The sequence below is a fragment of the Gossypium arboreum genome, chromosome 8, assembly GCF_025698485.1.
Source record: "Gossypium arboreum isolate Shixiya-1 chromosome 8, ASM2569848v2, whole genome shotgun sequence".
Taxonomy (NCBI): domain Eukaryota; kingdom Viridiplantae; phylum Streptophyta; class Magnoliopsida; order Malvales; family Malvaceae; genus Gossypium; species Gossypium arboreum.
The window spans coordinates 42,593,031-42,608,073 of record NC_069077.1 but is presented as its reverse complement, the minus strand read 5'-3'; positions in this window follow the sequence as shown (position 1 = coordinate 42,608,073).

Sequence of the window (15,043 nt, the reverse complement as noted above, 5' to 3'; positions counted from 1 at the left end):
ATTCGAACTCATTTCGATGATTCGAGCGAAGCTCATTGTAGCCGAATGTCAATTCACCCGGGAGTACGAAAATGTACAACGATTTGAAATGTCGGTTTTGGTGGCATGGTATGAAACGAGACATCTCCGATTTTGTTTTGAGATGTTTAATATGTCAACAAGTGAAAGCGGAACATCAAGTGCCTTGAGGTTACTTCAACCGATCATGATACCCGAGTGGAAATGGGATCGAGTCACAATGGACTTTGTATCCGGCCGCCATTGTCGACTAGTAAGAAGGATGCGATTTGGGTTGTTGTTGATAGACCGACTAAGTCGGCTCACTTTATCCCTCGTGCGTCACGGATTTTCATTGGATAAACTAGCTGAATTGTACGTTTCTCAGTTGTGAGATTATCAGGTACCGATTTACATTGTGTTGGATAGAGATCCGAGGTTCACCTCGCGATTTTGGAAGAAATTGCAAGAAGCTTTGGGTACCAAGTTGCATTTCAGCACCGCCTTTCACCCCCAAACCGATGGTCAATCCGAGCGAATAATTTAGATGCTTGAGGATATGTTGAGATGTTGCATCCTCGAGTTCAGTGGTTCATGGGAACGATATTTACCTTTGATTGAATTCGCACAACAATAGTTTTCAATCAAGTATTAAGATGGCGCCTTACGAGGCCTTGTACGGCGTAAATGCCGTACACCATTGTTTTGGACCGAGCTCGGTGAGAGCAAAATTTTCGAGTGGATTTGATTAAAGATGCTGAGCAGAAAGTAAGAGTAATCCGTGAAAATCAAGATAGCCTCCGATCGTCGAAGTCGACGCGGATCTCAAACGAAAAGACATTGAGTATCGGTGGGAGATAAAGTGTTTCTTAAAGTTTCGCCTTGGAAAAAGATACTCGATTTGGGCGCAAGGGCAAATTGAGTCCGAGGTTCATCGGGCCATATGAGATATCTGAACGAGTCGGTCCGATTCGTGATCGTCTAATTTTGCCCCGAACTTGAAAAGATTCACGACGTCTTTCATGTTTCGATGCTTGACGCTATAGATCCGATCCGTCGCACGTAATTAGTCCATCGAGGTTGAAATTCAAGCCGATATGAGTTATGAAGAAGAACCGATTCGTATCCTAGCTCGTGAAGTGAAGGAGTTGCGAAACAAAAGGGTTCCCTTGGTGAAGGTGTTATGGCTCAAACACGGATAGAAGAAGCTACTTGGGAACACGAGAACTCTATGAAAGAGCGATACCCAAATCTATTTACGGTAAGATTTTCGGGACGAAAATTTCTTAAGTGGGGAGAGTTGTAACACCTTAAAACGACCCTAGTCGGAATGTGGTTTCGGGACCACAAAATCGAGGCATAAAAATAATTTAATATTTATTTTATTGCCTATAATATGTGTTAACTCATGTGTGACATTTTGATGTTTTGATTTAGAGTTATAAATGTGAATTTCACTAGAAAGGACCTAGTAGAAAACTTTGGAAGTATGATGGGGAATGTGTAATGACTAATTAAAGCATGCATGCAAAACAATGGCCTTGCATGTCAAATATCCCTCTTTTATAAGAGGTGGTCGGCCATGACAATGAGGATGGGCAAAACATGTCATAGACATGTTTTGTTGGTGCATTAGGGAGAAAAGAAATAAACAAATAAGCATGGGTAATAAAGAATGAAAAAAAATGTGTGAGTGAACCCCTATTGCCGTTTATTGAAGAAAAGAAAAGAAAAAAATTGATCATCCTTTCATTCTCTCTTGACCGAAAATCCTAAGGAAGAAGAGGGAATTTTTGCTTCATGTTTGGTTTGGAAGAGGATTAGGAAGGGTTTGGCTATACTTGCATCAAGATTAAGGTATGTTTGAGGTTGTGCCATGAGATTCATGCATGTTTTTAGTTACTAGCTTGATGTTCTTATTAGCCCATGGTTCAAATCTTTGTTATATCATGGGGATGGTATTTGGCCAAGGTGGATTTTGTGTTAATGCCATTGCATGTTAAATATGAAGCTTGTTAATGGTATATGTGATGGGGATTGATGGCTCTTGGACTTTCTTTTTAGTATTTTTGAGTAAGACATTAAGTTCTTTGCTTAATCATGACCAAAATTATGGTGTTGTGATGTATTCGGTCATGGTATATCCATAAGTATGATTCATGCATGTTGCATGGTAGGTAAGATTTGAGCTTTGGATATGTGTTTATATTTGGATATAAACAACTTGAGATTCGCCCTTGCACCTACATGAATATGTGTTTGCACATGATGAATTGGTATGACATATATACTATTTCAAGGTGTATATTTGCTTGTGATGATGTTTCGGTTATGTAGTAAATGAGAGATGTGTATTGAGCTACAATATGTAATCGTTAGTTAGTAAAATGTATGCTGTTTTTTTGTGTGGTATTAAGTGTAAAATTGGCCTCAACATAGACATGCATATTGGGCCAAATGAAGTAGATTGGTGTGCATGTATTCGGTTAGAGGCAACCGTATTGAAGCCTTATCTTGGCTTAGATAATTGACTAAATGGGTAATAAGTGAGGATGGTTGCCGAATATACAAACATACATATGCATGTGTAATTGAATTATGAATGTTTAGCAAGATGGTTAAACTAGTTGATTTATTGATTAAGCTCAAGGAGTTAAAGAAGGAGAATCAAGCAAGGGAAAGACGAAGGTCATCGAGTAGCCGACTTGGACTGTTTTACCCAACACAAGGTAGGTCACTAAGCATATATTTTGTATTGATTTAAATAGACATAATGTCTATGTAATTATGCCGAAAGAAATGATTAATTTATATACATGTATGTATGTGGTGATGAAAGTATTGAATGAAAAGAAAAGAGGTGAGAAGTATTGAGTTGTTGATTTCGGCACTAAGTGTGCGGGTATAAACATTTGCGATCATGAGAATGGCACTAAGTGTGCGGGTTTAAAATTTGTATAGCACTAAGTGTGCGAGTTTGATCATATAGCAGTAAGTGTGCGAGTTGATTATATAGCACTGAGTGTGCGGACTCACTATATGCTTTTGAATCACTATTGACACTGAGTGTGCGACATTATTGAGTTGACCACGGACAGCGGGTCGGGTAAGTACCTTGAGTTCATGGCTAATAGGCGCCATGTTTATATTTGGAGTTGAGCTTGGTAAGTTTGAACCTATGTGACAATGTAAATTGAAGTCACGTACATAAGAATTATCGCGGAATGAGTGAAAGGTCATGTAGATGTATGATTGAATCGAAAGGTCTAAGGAACTATGGTATAGTTCGGTTTGAATGGAGTAATTAGCCTCGTTCCATTTTGTTTCCTCTTGCGATAATGTTATTAATGGTTGTTAGTGCATTGCTTATGACTTACTGAGTTATATACTCATTCGGTGTTTGCTTGTCACCTATTTTAGGTTTCTTGGACTCGACTTTTTGCGTATTCGGGACCGTCATCGAAGTCATCACACCGGCTAACAACTTTTGGTATTTTCTTCGTAGTTGGTCTTGGAGTACATTACGGCATGTATAGGCTATTATGTTTTGTTTGAACTTGGTATGTAAAATTTTGAATAGCCATGCGAAAATGGCGTATAAATGTTTTGAGCATAATGTTATAATCATTTGGTATGTATATGCTCATTAAGAAGCACGGAAATGTTTGGCAATGACCAGCCATTAGAATGGGTCATCATGATTATATTTTGGACTATATATGAAAAAGGGGTGGTTGAATCATAGAAACTATGTGTTAGAGAAAGTCTACCCTAGAAATAGATGCTGGCAGCAACAGTGACGTTGATGTGAAAAATTACTAAAAATAGTAGGAATGGAATTAAATAGTGAATAAATTATGAAAATGAACCTTGATGAATCCATTTTCATATGGAAGAAACGAAACGGTCATATGAGTTGTATGTTAAAAGATATTTGGGTTTTCGTGAAACAAGGCCAGAACGGTTTCTGGATTCCCTGTTCCGACTTTGAAAATTCATTATAAATTAACCAGAGATAATTATGAGTCATACCATATATTTATAAATTCCTCTTTGAGTGTAGTTTCTATAGAAACAAACGGCATCAGTATTGAAGCCCTGCACAGGGAGTTATTCGAGTTGTAACGCACGAAGGTCAGTGTAGTCGACCCCCGTAACATGGGAGAATTTAACTAATAAACTGTACTAATTGGCTCGACCAAAAATTCTAGAAAAAAATCTGTAGATGGACATGTGAGTATAGTTTCAGGGAAAAATTACGAAACTGATTTTCAAGTTGTAAAACTCAAGTTATGATTTTTGAAGCGACTAGTACACAGATTGGCAGCTTGTCTGGGAAATTTTCAATAAGTGGTTTGAAGTCTGTTAACACCTCGTGTAGGATGAATGCTTCGACTAAGTAGTCTTCTCCATTAACCTCAAGCTCACATTTGTCGAGTGTGGGCTCACTTTGAACTAGAAAACTTTTCACAAGAATTACCACTGGGGTAATTTTGTAATTTTTCTAAACTTTGCGGTCTAGTTGTAAAAATATCTCTAGAAATTTTCTGAAATAATTTCTGTAGAGAATTTTCTCCCTACAACTTTCTCTTGAATTCAAATGTGTGTAAAATAATTACCCATGACTCTCTTAATCTAAGGAGAGTTTAGAGAGTTTAGAGAGTTCAACTATGAGTAAACTTAATCACTTTAATATTCAATTAATATAATATTTACCAACATAAATATTAGATTAAATTTAATACTAAATCTATTAAATTAAGAATACTTATCTACAATATAAATATTAAATTAAATTTAATATTAAGATAATCACTTTAATATTCAATTAATAAAATACAATCAAGATAAGTATTAAATTAAATTTATATTAAAACTATTAAAATATTATTATTTTTAGAATAATTAATATGAACTCAAATTATCTGGTAGAGTCTCAATAGGAGTGTAATCCTTCCACTGCTCAACCACCGCAGCCAACCATCCGCTAACCACCAAAATGCCATTGTCACACTTGTCGTGCCTGGTGGTGCCATCACATGTGCGACACTCTCACGACACTCAGAGCCAATTCGGTCTAGGCCAGTGATGGCCCGACTGGTTCGGTCCAGCCACTAATTAGACCGTCGATCTAGATTCACATATCAGGCCAAGTTCGACTAGTTTTTGGGTCTTGGTCTCGATTTTGGGTTCTCGGGCCCAATGTTCAATCTTAGGTTCAATTTTTAAGCTCAAGTACCCATTAGACCAATTGTCTGACTTGAAAATCAATTTCTAAAAATATCATATTTATTTTAATTATTTTGATAATTTAATTTTACTTCATCAAAATTATTTTTTTCCAAAAATCACTGAGATTTTCAAAAATTAATTTTTCAAGAAAATTATTTAATCAAATTCTCTAGTTAAACAATTCTCACGACCATCTAATTTAATTCCACATCAAATAAATCGACTCAATTAAATTATTTCCAAAGTCAATATTCTTCTAATTCAAATGCAGTCTGATTGAGTTTTTGTTGAGCTAATGGAATGACCAATTGGACATATAATTAAGCTCTAGCAATTGCAATTATGTCCAGAAGTAGCATTCTGATAATTCATAATTAACTTAAATATGGAGTCAGTCGATAAGAAGCATCATGATTGAAAACTCCTTATTGTATACTATTTACGAAATAAATTCATCCAATTGTTTTGTCTAATGACCTTGTCATGTATGTGTTGCCCTCATATGATATCCTTGATTCCTTTTAGTTAAATTCGTTAACTCAATTCAATCACATTTTATCTTATTATCATCATTATGTCTTCTTAGTGATTAATATGATTATTGTCAACAAATGACTGTAATAAACAAGCAACTAGTGGTCACGTTCCATATTTATCAATCCACACAATGCCAATGAGAGCATATCATTAACTCTTTAATCAAGTTACTAACTCTATTGTTACTAGTAAAGTCATATCATACACAAGTCATGTACCCAACATACCGGCTATGGGCTCGATCATCTTTAGAGCATAAGCCTTCACTTCTATCAAAGCACATGTGTTACATACACATGATCAGTGACTGTAACACCCCACACCCGTACCCTATGCTGTGATGGAATACGAGGCGTTACCTACCTTGAACATATACATTTTAAAACTTGGTCTAAACTTCTTCAATAAGGATTACGAGACTCCAAACATTCATTTAAAAAACAATTGGGACCAATTCGGATCTGTAATACCTCAATTTTGCCCGGCCCATTGGAAGCCAAGGCATAGTCCAAAATATCAAAAAAATAATAATAAAAGTTTTTAACAGTCCTTTTACAAATGTTAAAACCCAATAACCCACCTAAACCTACCCATTACAAGACCCGTGACCCAAAAAACCGTGACCCTACCCAGCAAGTCCACTGTTACTACCCAAAACCCCAAAGCAGTCCCGTAGCCCAAATACATAGATCCATCAGCCAAACTTAACCCAATACCTAACCCAACCTAACAGATCTAAACCATCCCTACCTGTTACAGACCCAAACTCTCAGAGGCCCAAAATTTAAAAGCATTCGGCTAGGGTTAGAAACCCTAGCCCTCTCCTCGCGCTGCAAGCACCAAACGAAGGTCCCCTTTATCTCCGCCGGAGATCTTGTGATTACCTGCAAAAAAAAGGAAGAGAAAACAGCAAAGGAAAGAAGCAAAACACGGTAAGAAATAGGAAAGATTTTTATACCAAATTTGTATCGGTTAACAGTGGCTATAAAGCCCGGATCTAAACATTGTAATGTGGGGATTTTTTTTTTTGGTTTTAAACACACATGTACAAACAGTATAGAAGAAATAAAAACTCACGGCAGATTCAAAGGTTTTACTGTTTTTATTCTCTATTATTTCCTTATGTTATTTATTTATATATATACATGTATTTTTAATATAACAGATGATCCAAAAACAGATTTGAAAATCAAAGGGAAAATAGTTCATTTTTTTAAGTTGTAATAACAAAAATACTTTTTAAAATAAAGAGGAGAAGTACTACCTGTGTTTCAGCTGCAAGAGGAAGGATTTTTTGCCTTCCGACCGCCATGCACGGCAGCGCGTGGCCACCTGGAGCGGTGGCCATCGGCCGTTGTTGGAATTCAAGCTAGAGGACGAAGGAGAGGGTTTCAGAGTTTTTTTGGTTTTTTTTTAAAACGGGGTGTTAGAAATGAAATTTAAAATTAAAATTTAACTTATATAGGGTCCAGGATCCGACTCGCGTGTTTTAAGAAAATGGGATATTTATCCCTTTAGTCCTTCCATCTTTTCATCTTTTAAATTAAGTTTATTGCAATTTTTAATTTTTGCCCACTATTTTTATTTTGGTTTCAATTTGATCCCGACCCTTTTAAACACGGAATTAAAACGCTGCCATTTTGGGAATAGGGCGTTTTGCCCAATGAGTCCCTTTCGTTTTACGCGTGTTTTAACTAGGACCTTAATTCAGCTTTATTTTTTTAAATTCACCCTGTAATTTTATTGAACTTCAAATCTAACCTCTATATTTATTATTCTATATATATATTTTTTATATATTGTTATTTGTTTTATTTTTAACCTTATTTTTATATTATATATTATATAATTATTTTATTATATAATATTTATATTATTATTTATTATATATTATTTTCACAAATTATTATTATTTTACATTATTATTTATATATATTATATATTATTTTTACATATATACTTTTATATTATATATTATAATTATTTTATTATATATTATTATGTCATTTTTTATATTATTATACATTTTATCTATATATTATTATCATTAAAGGTTTTAACTTGTATTATATACTTATTTTTATTTGTATGTTAATAATTACTTTATTTATATTCTATTATTACACATTTTGAAGATATTATAATATTATAATTTGTATAATACGTATATTTCATCATTAATTACTTATTTTATATTATTCTAAACTTATATTTATATATATATTATATAATTATTTCATTATAAATATAAATTCTTTTACATATTTGATATTTTATACATTATTTTTCTAAACCAATATATTTTATATTTTTATATGATTATTATTCTTATAAATATATTTTTATTATATATTATATTTTAAATTTATTATTAAATATCATATTTTTTATTATATGCTCATTCTATTTATCAATTGTTTATATTATACATATATTTTTAAAACTTATGTTTTTATTATTATACAATATTTGTTTTTACTTTAGAATTAATGTATTATTGTTATATTATGTATTTTATATGTTATGTAATATCTTAGACTTTTATAATTTATTTTCAAATGCATATTTTTATATATATGTACATTGATATATTGTATTATATGCATCATTTCATTTATTAATCCATTCATATGTACATTAAATTATTGGATTGTATATTTTATATTTTATGTAGATTCTATTTATCCATTTTCTATGCATGTCATCTATTTTTACTCATACATATTTTACACATTAATATTTACCATGTTTTTATATTATTTAATTTTTATTTATGATATATTGTATATAATTAGTGCATTTATTATGTTTTCTTCGGGTTTATTCCTATTTGCTTAGCATGATTATTTTATTATTCTATTTTGCCTTCTATATATAGTGATTGCATTTGTATAAAGTGTTATAATATTTTGTAATATCGTTATTTGAATATCTATGTTTTGTAATACTAATTGTCACTCTAAAAGGTCATTTAAAACAATATTTAAAAGTTTTATAAAAATAAAAGCAATGCTTGATGTTTGGAAACTTCAAGAAATGTAGTGCCCTAACTTACTGGGTTGCCACTTTTCTCGTTGAGTTCAAATAGTCAAGCACCTTTCTAAAATTTTTTAAAGGATTTCAAAATACGAGCAACTGTCTTGAAATTTCAAAGCGTTGTGTCCAAACTTACTGGATATGACGTTTTGACGTCTCAAGATAGGGATTTTCAAAAATGGTTAGCTTAGTCTCGAATGTCTTAAAATAGTGCGTCCTAACTTATTGGATGTAATATTTTGATTCATTTGATACAAGTGAACCCTAATTTTCAAAATCAAAATATTGTAAAGAGGATTACATCTTAAATTTTTGTTAAATTTCTGACATTAAGGACATTTTGATAATTAATTAGGTACCAATTTTTGGGCGTTATGAGGGTGCTAACCCTTCCTCGTACGTAACCGACTCCCGAACCTGTTTTCTGATTTCGTAGACCAAAACTAACGATTTTAAAACAAAATGTTTTAAAGGTGATCCAATCACACTTAAAAGATTGGTGGCAACTCCTGTTTTCGTTTTTAAAGTCGAACCCCGTTTTTTAAAACCTCTTAAAAAATGTTTCGACAGGATCCTTCAACGAACTCAGAAAAATAACACTAGACACAGGGGTACACGCTCGTGTTGGAGGGGCAACACACCCGTGTAGCCAATTCGACATGGTCGTGCTACTGGCCTGTGTGGCTCACATAGCCTAAACATATAGGGAAACACCTATGTCCTTTACCCGTGTGGAATTAATTTCAATTTCGAACCTACAAGGGTTTTCACATGGCCTGGCACACACCCGTGTCCCTCACACGGCCATGACATGCCCGAGTCTTATCCCGTATGCAATAACCTGGATATTTTGCTTCTGATGTCAGCAATTCTTAAGGGTCACACAGCCAAGGCACACTCCCGTATTCTAGGCCGTCTCCTTCACATGGCTGAGAAACACGGCCGTGCCTCTGCCCGTGTGTTTACTACTATGCATACTGACTTGCAAATTTTACGTGCAGGGGACACACAGCCAGATTGCACACCCATAGGGCATACCGTATGTCACACATGGCCTAGACACACGCCCATGTGTCTACCCGTGTGGGAAAAAATAAGGCTATCTACCAAGTCTCTTTGCCACCCTTACTCGCATAACCCACGTAAATCAATCAACACTAATACAAGAATGATTCACATAACTAAAACAGCCACAACAGACAACATTCCCATATGCAATATACTCATCCATGAAAATAACATCTTTTATGTATATATATAACAAAATGAATATTAGCCCTCATTCAAGGCTTTATACAAAATAAAGGGTTTTAGCCCATGCCAACACATTTGGCCAATTCTCAATGACACAAAATATTAAAGCCTAAGCCCTATACATGTCATACTTAAAATAAGTAATCTGACTATACCAAGTGCTTTGGCTGATAGTGTGATCGTTGTCTCTGACGTACGTTGGTTCTTGAGCTATTTAGGGGGCACTATAAGAAAACGGAAAGGAGAGGAAGTAAGCACAAACCTTAGTAAGTTGCATGCAATAAATATAACAATAATTCTACCATTCATCAACATGCTCATGATACAAGAGAAGGCAAAAGCACACTTTCCTCATCACTATCCATTACAAATCATATAGCATATTTTGAGCTCACATCTCATACATACTAAATTGGTACCTGTACCACTCACAAAAATGTTATACTTCTCTCATTAACTTAAACCATAAATCTCACAATTGAACCATTTGGAACACTACCAGATAATTAATAAGCCTCAAATATGGGGTAGAATGCCGATGCCATGTCCCAGACATGGTCTTACACTGGCTCATATCTCAAGTTGATGCCATGTCCCAGACATGGTCTTACACTGACTACCGTTATCAAGGCCAACGTCATGTCCCAGACACGGTCTTACACTGACACATCTCGTAGCCGATGCATGTTTTAGACATGTCTTACACTATCTCTCGTCTCAATGCCAATGCCATGTCCCAAACATGGTCTTACACTGGCTCATAATAACTCATACGTCTTAGCATGAATATCTAATTTATTTCCTATGGTTCAAACGGGAGATTCCACTATCTCAATTATCATCATGCATTCTCAATTCCACAATCAAGCAATTCATGCTACAGCAATCCAAAAACATATAATAACAATGTAGTTGTATTATTTACATACAACTTACCTCATATTACAAAATATGGTGATTAGTCTGTCTAATCCACTTGCTTGGCCTTCCCCCGATTTAGGTTTGGATTTTGAATATCTTGATCTAAAATAATAAAAATTCACTCGTTTTGTCAGCACCTTAATCTAGACACTCGAAAATTTAATATTGGGCAAAATGACCATTTTGCCCCTAAACTGTCACAAAATGATCATTTTACCCTTATGCTCAAAAATTGATTTTTATTGAATTTCTTCATATCATAAGCCTAGCCGAACCCTTTTTACTCTTATAGCAATCCAAAATTTCCGCTATTTCATACATTTGTCCCTTATTTTACAACTTATGCATAATGGTCCTTAGTTAGGGTTTCCATGAAAACTTCTTCACAAAAGTTGATTATTACACATCTAATACTTATATTCTTTCATAAAATTTCAGAAAATTACATGAACACTCTCATGGTAAAACCCTAGACTTTCAACCATTTTGGGGTCCAAAAATGTAAAAATCATCAAGAAAACTATCAAAATCACTTACTTGAGAGAGGGATAAGTTGCTGAAACTTTCAAGCTTCCCAAGCCCCTCTAATGGTTGATATTTCGGTGGAAATAAAGAAAGAGTAAAGAAGATGAAGGTAATTTTTTTTTATTCAATCTATTCACTTAAGTCACCAACCCACCTAATTTTTTTAACTTTTCTATTTCCTTGTCCCTATGGCCGCTCATGCTAATCTAAAGGGTCTAATTGCCCTTTTAAAGACCTCTAATTTAGGTCCTCTAACTATATGACACCCTTAGCTATCAAAATAGGACTTTTGCACTTTATGCAATTTAGTCAATTTTCATAATTAAGCTCATAAACGCTAAAATTACTTCACCAAATTTTTCATGCACTAATATAAACATGTTATAATCTTAAAATGATAATAAAATACTTTCTCTGACCTCATATTAGTGGTCTCGAAACCACTGTTCTGACTAGGCCCAAAATCGGGCTGTTATAATGACTAAGTTAGGATATAGATAAATCACACCATCAATGTCACTAGTGAATTAATTCATAAACGGATTCAGAATTAATTCAACTTGGGTCCAGTACAATGTATCATTCTTCCAATGAATACATCTATATCTCTACTCGTGGAGTCAACTACTCTGATAGCCAAGACAAGTCATCTCCCCAATTGGAATTGTAGATAACATAATAATCCTTCTAAGTATTTGAATCAAATGCTCACTTTGATTCTTTTACTAGATTACAGACTCATTTAAATTATCTACTGAAATAAAATTTTTTCTCACACTATAAAAGTTCTGACAGTGCCACTTATCATCGGTTTGAACTTAGACAATTAATAAGAAAATATTTGTTTGTCACAATTTTGTTATTCATACAAAACATGAAAGAAAGAAATACAAAAGATATAATAGTGAAATGTGAAATGTGAAATTAATTTTATTTATTCATCATTACATAAAAAAAATAGTTACATGTTTTCTACAATATGGACACATTTCCAAACAACCTCCCACTTGCCTTAATGAAGTAAATGTGTAATGTTTTGCATTTTCATAACCTTGACGTGTTTGTTAAAACTCTTTATTACAAGATTCTTAGAAAACAAATCCATAACATTATATTTAGAGGCTACTTTCACCACATGTACTATTCCTTCAGCTAAACAAATTTTTGGATGTGTGCAAAGCATAACAAACATAAGGCTTCCACTGCCAAAGCATATGGAACCGTACTTATATGCTCTCTTTCTTTCACTGTCTTAGAATAGCGATCTAAAGAAAGATGAAAACCTGATGCAGTCGGTTGAGCGCATGGCTTCGCATCAGTCATTTGAAATCGTTCCAAACCTTTATGGATTGCTTCTAGACATACTAACATCTAGAGCGTGAATACTACAACCAAATATTATCGTCAGGTAGTTTCCGTAAGTATATAATTCAGGTTGTAATATAGTTTATACAACGAAGTATAGAAGTACTCCGAAGATCATACCTAAGGGAGGCAAAGCTAAACTAATTTTAATTTCAATGTTCATAGATCTAATTAGTAATTTAACTAAGTTATATTACGACAATTCCTAAGGTGATGAAAAATGATACTTTATAATGCATAAAAATGAAGACAAAAAATTAATTTGTAGATTTAATCAATTCTAAGGACGAAAGACTAACTTGTTTCGGTGGTCGTAACTAACTCCTATTTTGGGTTTTATCCAATCAACTAGTCATTAACCTAGTAAGATTTTTTAATCTTCCATTAAATAGTGAGTCGACAAGAACTACTTATTTCTCAACCTCATAGTCTAAACCAGATTGAGATAAGGTGTTCACAGATAGGGAATATCAATTTTGGGTTCATAGATAACTTTCTAAGGTTGTCAGGCCTAGAGTTTTAAATTCTTCCTATCCTAACCAGATGGTCTGCTAAGAAACCTTACATAGAAATTAATTACTCTCACGTCCACTCGCTAATCTCCTAAAAGAGGATTAGTTTCCCATTAATATCATAAATGACATAAACTTGATTGAATAGATAAACATGAATACTAAATCAATAATAAGGTTTAAGAATTAACCTGGTTTGTATTGATAATCACAAGACCAGAAATCCACAAAGAGTTGGTCAATCCACAAATTGAATTCTCCAAGGAATGAGAATAAAACTAGAATAGAATTAAAAATAAAAATAACCTAAGTACGAAATAACTAAAGAAAACTAAAAACTAAAACTAAATGAAGTTATAAAAAACTAAAAACTAAAACTAAATGAAGTTCTAAAATAAAACTTGAAAAAAATGTGATTATGAAGTGTTCAGAGATGTCTATTTATAGATTTAGGGTTGACTGTCATCTATTGACCTAATTTGACTGGCTTTTTTACGTTAAATTTTGTTGTGTGGACCAAAACACCCTTGGCTCATTAATTCTCCTCGTTAAGGTGATGTCACGGCATCTTTTGGTCTATGTTGTGACACTGATTGTAGTTTTGAGCTAACGCTTAATTTCAGGGTGGTGTCGTGACACCCTACGGCTTTGTCGCGACGCTGAAGGCAATTTGCTCTTTGAGGTGCTCTGCTCACTATGTTGCAACATTGACACTCCGTGTTGCAACATTGCAACCGGTTTCGTATTCCCATGCCTCCAAATGATGTCCTGCACACTCATCAAATATGTTAGCCTTCCTTTAGACCTATTTTGGCCCCTAAGGTCATATAAATAACTCAAATCACACTTTTTATTATTATGAACTAAAAACAAAAACTAAGTAAAAATATAATGAAATTGCTTTTGTACAAATCCTTAAGTACGAAAAATGGTTTAATCTACTACAAAAAATTGCTATAGATCAAACTCCCCCACACTTAAGTCATTTCTTGTTCTCAAGCAAAAAAAAAAATAATAATAATAAATAAATAAAAGAGGAATCTTGAGCAAGTATGATACAAAGATAAGTTTTTGAACAACGTAACTAGGAATAATCATACATACAAGATCATCAAATATTTGATTATCCTAGCAAACTATAGGCAATTATCATTGTAACTACTTAATACAATGTCTATTCACGGATAGATTTACCTAGGTCACATAATACTTTTTGGCTTGTAACATTTTGAGGCTTAAGGTTGGTACTGAATTCAAGAATAAGGAACATCAAAACAGTTTCAAGAACGAAAGTAGTTTCCCACATCGTATTGTCCCCTATTCTCCCCTTTAATGACCCTTTCCCGCTCTCTGTTTTATTTCTCCTTCTCTCACATTCATTATTTCTCCATGTAGGAAGTCACAACATGATAAAGTAACTACGGTGTACTTACAAGTTTTTGTGCACTAATGGTTGAGTTTTCTTATTTCTGTGAGTTTGTTTTTTAGCCACTTTTGACTTTTTCAAATGTCTCACTCCCAATGCTTTTTCATTGTTCAAGTACTTTTGCTACTCATTTTTACTTTTTCTAAATTTTTCTTTCATTTTTCACATTTTAGCTAGACCCATAATCACTATATCACATTACTCCTTCTTATTTCACTCTAATTTTACAAAACCACTG